This window comes from Gossypium hirsutum, chromosome A09 (assembly GCF_007990345.1).
Source record: "Gossypium hirsutum isolate 1008001.06 chromosome A09, Gossypium_hirsutum_v2.1, whole genome shotgun sequence".
Lineage (NCBI taxonomy): Eukaryota > Viridiplantae > Streptophyta > Magnoliopsida > Malvales > Malvaceae > Gossypium > Gossypium hirsutum.
The window spans coordinates 59,334,563-59,340,562 of record NC_053432.1 but is presented as its reverse complement, the minus strand read 5'-3'; positions in this window follow the sequence as shown (position 1 = coordinate 59,340,562).

Here is a 6,000-nt window from a genome sequence, read left to right as displayed (position 1 = left end):
AGCCGTTTTAGCCGGCGGAAAATATTTAAGTAAAAAATTTTCGGTCATTTGTTCCCAAGTGGTGATTGATCCTCGCAGAAACGAGTTCAACCACTATTTAGCCTTATTCCTAAATGAGAATGGGAACAGCCGAAGACGAATGGCATCGTCAGAAACGCCATTAATCTTAAAGATGTCACAGTATTCCAGAAAATTTGCTAAATGAGTGTTTGGATCCTCGTTCTGCAAACCATCAAACTGAACAAACTGTTGTATCATTTGAATCGTGTTAGGTTTCAGTTTAAAATTATTTACAGCAACAGCAGGCCTAACTATACTCTATTCAGTTCATGTTAAGGTAGGTTTAGCATAATCATACATAGTACGAGGAGCGGGATTTTGATCTACTAGATTTGCAACAACCACAAGAGGTAACGGATTATTCTGATTATCAGCCATTTCCTCAGTTGTGGTATGAATATTTTCCTCTTGCCCTTCCTCTATGTATTGTAGGCTTCACCTTATTTCTCTTCGGTTTCTGCGAGCTGTGCTTTTGATTTTGCTATCAAAAAGTAAAGGTCCTAACGAGTTTATTCTATTCATAAACTATAAAAACTTGTCAGAAATAAATAAAATAAAAATTAGTAATTAAGAAAAAATTAAATAAAATTAAATTGCAATAATAAAAAATAAGAATGGCTAAAGTAATAAAAATTAAAAGTTCCTAATATCTTAGTCCCCGGCAACGGAGCCAAAAACTTAATGGTCGCTAAACTAACTAAAAATTTGACTAAGGCAAGCGCACCTACCGAATAGTAGTATAGTTATGGTGAGACCGGAATTATCGTATCCACGAGGACTAAAAGTACTAGTAATTACTATCTTTTTATTATCTAGCCTAAGAATTAAAGAATGTTTTTTAAACTAAAACTAATTATCTAATTAACTAATATTACGACAGAGATTAAAGTTGGAAAATACTTTTTTGAAAACCGATGGAGAAGACAATACCCAAGGAAGAATCCACCTAGACTTCACTTATTACCTTTGAGTTAGACGATTTATTCACTTGTCTTAATCTGTAGAAATCCTTGATTTATGTTAATATCTCTCTCGAGACTAAAAACAACTGACTCTAGGTTGATTAATTGAAATCTCTTTCTAATTAAAACCCCTGTTGTTGCATTAACTCGATCTATGGATTCCCTTATTAGATTTGACTCTAATCCAGCAATTTTATATCATCCTATCTCTAGGATTGCATGTAACTCCGCTTAATTATGAATGATCTACTCTTGAATAGGGACTTTTGCTCCACTGAATAAGCACATCACAAACATGAATTAATATCCTGGAATATTAAAGCAAGGGTTAAATTCACAATTAAAAATAAGAACAAGTATTTATCATATAACTCAAATAATAATAAGATTCGTTGATAAGCCGTAATTTATACATATTTTTACCCCATGTTTAACGCATTTTATGGATGATTTCCCATTAGAATTGGTGAATTTGACGCTTCTAATGCTTTAATTTCATGTTTTATACTTAGGAGAGCATAGGAGAGCGAAAGGAACGAGAAACAAGACAAAAACAGAGAAAAATTGGCCAAAGTACGAATTCAACATGGCCTGGACCTCCTCACACTGGCAAACCACACGGCCGTGTCAATTTGGTAGATTCGAAGCACGACTCACACGGACGTGTCCTTACTGAGCCCAAGTTGAGTCCAATTTGGAAAAGGCTAATTTTGAGGGTTTCTAGTCATTCTAAAGCCTATAAATACACCCTAGAGGAGGAAACTAAGAGGAGGCACAGGGAGGAAGGAAAGAATTACTCAAAGGAAGCTGATTGATCCATCTCAGAAGCCAGATTCATCATCAAGACTGAAGATTTCCCTTCAATTTCCCTTCAGGAGTTTTAGGTTTTCTTTATGTTTTGTACTCATTATTCTTCTGAGGTGTTTTCCTTTTTAGTTATGAACTAAATCCCCTAAATACCTAAGGGGGATGAAACCTAAGACGAATCTTGTTATTAATTTCTGAATTGTATGATAAATATTTAACTTGTTCTTAATTATGTGTTCTTAATTCTTGTTTCAATATCCCAGGATATTGATTCAAGATAAGCTCTTATTCAGAAGAGGAATAGACCCTGTCTAAGAGTACATTTGTCATAATTAAGCGGAGTTGATTGCGCACCTAGAGATAGGGTGACAAGGTTTTGTCGGATTAGGGTGAAATCTAATAAGGGGATCCATAGATCGAGTTAATGCAACCTTAGGGTGTTAATTAGAGAAAAGTCTCAATTATTCAATCTAGGGATTAGGCGTTATTAGTCTTGAATAGGGATAATGACATAACTTAGGGATCTCTACGGAACAAGTTAAATGAAAAAATCGTCTAATTCGAAGTTAGAATAATAAGTGAAGTCTAGGTAGATTTTTCCTTAGGTATTTTCTGTAACACCCCCTACCCGTATCCATTGCCGGAATAGGGTACGAGGCATTACCGGAGTTTACTGAACATTTTCAGATAATTCTTAGTCATTTATTATTCATATTTTAGAAATAAGCATAACGTCTCTCTATTGGGCCCTCGAAGCCCAAACATACATTAGAAACCAACAGGAATTAAATCGGGATTATAAAAAAAATTTTGCAAAATCTTAAATTTTATTTTCATCTAAGTACTTACTATTTCAATGCTCCTTACAATTAAACATGTTACCGTTCAATCAATAGTTTGGCACTTGTCTAAGCTTCAAACAACATCATTGTTAGTATACTTGCACACATTTCATCTAAATTCAACATTGATATACTTATTTTCTCTACATATCGCACTTGAGTTTAATAATAGTCTCAACTTACATAATTTCTTTGTATCAACATATCAAAGATAATCATATATGTACATGTCATGAAACATATCATGCTCTTACCGTTTCTTCATAAGCATATATCATTCATTTTATTATATCAATATTTCATGCCCATCATTTCCATATATTTTATGTATATTTATTCCGGTAATAGTTTATATCAAACTTGACATAAATTATATTCCATGTACTTATACTTATTTCGTTTCTTTTATCTTCATAATTATTTCATACAACTATTTTGTACATATATTTCCATATGACCAGTTCTTGTAAACATTTCACACAACCATTTCATATAACCATTCGTCATCTAATAAGTATTACCTGAATATCAATTGTTCAATAGATGTCATAGCGTCTCCCATCCACGGTCTTATTTATCTTTGACATCATGCCATAGTGTCTTTCAACTATGGTCTTACTCATTCATTTTTTGTCATGTTGCCATGGTATCTTTCAACTATGGTCTTATTCTTTTCATGTCACGTTGCCATGGTATCTTTCAACCATGGTCTTATTCATTTCATATCACGTTGCCATGGTATCTTTCAACCATGGTCTTACACATTTTATATCAGGTTGCCATGGTATCTTTCAACCATGGTCATACACAGTTTCAATCATATAATTTTGTTTAAGCTTCAAAAATTCTTCACATCCCTGATCAAGAAATCCCTGACCGAAGTATATATATTTCTGTCAGAACCCTTTTCAAAAAGTTTCCAAATAACCCTTTCTTAATCACAACATAGATCAACATTTTCTACACTAGTAAGCTGAATCCTTTAATAAAAATATTATACCTTTTTAACATCTAATCAGTGTACAGAACAATTCATTTATAATCCTGATAACATTCTCTAACCAGATTCCATTTCTTCCAAGATCATTTCCAATTAAAATTCTCAATTCTTCCACACTATGTTCACAAAGTATTAATAGCAGATGACTTACCCGTTCGGTCAATCCTTGTACCTTAAAGCACTTCGGGAACCGATTGAGAAACAGGAGGGGTAGATATCGTAGCAAACACAGTTTCTTTTTACTCACTAAAATGCATCAGTCATAATGCTAAATAATTATATATCATCTTTTCTCTATCATTTCATCAGCCAACATTTAGCAATTAATCACTTATTAAGTTAACACTCAATATTACCAATTTAGTTTCCTTTTTAACTCACGAGACTACTCGTCTCCAGTATACATTTCGTAATCAATACCATTGATATGTTCATCTAACATTTTCAACTATAAAACAGTACCAAATAAATATATCAGCATCCGATCCCAACTCAATTTCGACTTAATTATGGCATGTACCTCTAGACTCCTTTTAGTACTCGACTTAATCCTAGAATCGGCTAAACTCGGTTAGCTCTGATACCACTAAATGTAAACCCCCTACCCGTATCTATTACCGGAATAGGGTACGAGGCATTGCCGGAGTTTACTAAACATTTTCAGATAATTCTTAGTCATTTATTATTCATATTTTAGAAATAATCATAACGTCTCTCTATGGGGTCCTCGAAGCCCCAAACATACATTAGAAACCAGCAGGAATTAAATCGGGATTATAAAAAAAATTTGCAAAATCTTAAATTTTATTTTCATCTAAGTACTTACTATTTCAATGCTCCTTATAATTAAACATGTTACCGTTCAATCAATAGTTTGGCACTTGTCTAAGCGTCAAACAACATCATTGTTAGTATACTTGCACAAATTTCATCTAAATTCAACATTGATATACTTATTTTCTCTACATATCGTACTTGAGTTTAATAATAGTCTCAACTTACATAATTTCCTTGTATCAACATATCAAAGATAATCATATATGTACATGTTATGAAACATATCATGCTCTTACCGTTTCTTCATAAGCATATATCATTCATTTCATTATATCAATATTTCATGCCCATCATTTCCATATATTTTATGTATATTTATTCCGGTAATAGTTTATATCAAACTTGACATAAATTATATTCCATGTACTTATACTTATTTCGTTTCTTTTATCTTCATAATTATTTCATACAACTATTTTGTACATATATTTCCATATGACCAGTTCTTATAAACATTTCACACAACCATTTCATATAACCATTCGTCATCTGATAAGTATTACCTGAATATCAATTGTTCAATAGATGTCATAGCGTCTCCCATCCACGGTCTTATTTATCTTTAACATGATGCCATAGTGTCTTTCAACTATGGTCTTACTCATTCATTTTCTGTCATGTTGCCATGGTATCTTTCAACCATGGTCTTATTCTTTTCATGTCACGTTGCCATGGTATCTTTCAACCATAGTCTTATTCATTTCATATCACGTTGCCATGGTATCTTTCAACCATGGTCTTACACATTTCATATCAGAGAGCACACTCCCACAAACCTCATCCTTACAGTGGGATTACCAGTCCAGGCTAAATCCCCTGTAATATAAACTCATAGAGTATTGTCGGGAATACCAGTCCAGGCTAAATCCTCTGCAATGACAATTACTCTAATGAGCTTGGATCTGAATTACCAATCTAGGCTAAATTTAGACCCTAATTCAGATTACAGGTCCGGGCTAAATCCATTTTACACATATTCTTCGGGAGGGCTACATCAGGATAGGATCACCCGTCCGGGCTAGATCCTTTTTACCGTCAATTCCTTCTCAGAGATCCATCGAAATTTCCTTTCATTCAACCGGGATTTCTTTCTCTTTTATCAAATATGTCAATGTTTCATAAAATTTCATATAATGAACATTCAAATCATATTCATATCAAAAACATGCATTTCAAGCATTTAAGAATATAATTCAAGTTACACGAACTTACCTCATTGCTTGTTTGTGTTTATAATTTTTTTAATCCGATATCTTTTATTTTCCACAATCAAGTCTCATATTTGAGTCGTCCAGATCTTTACAAATAAATTTGATCATCATTTTCATTCATTTCATATTCTAATGCATTTAATTAATGCTCTAGGAAAAATTACCATTTTGCCCCTAAACTTTTAATTAATGACGATTTCATCCTTAGGGTCAGGAAAATAAAATTCTTGAAATTTAATCCTTATTTCTAGATATTATTATCATACATATTGATAACAAAC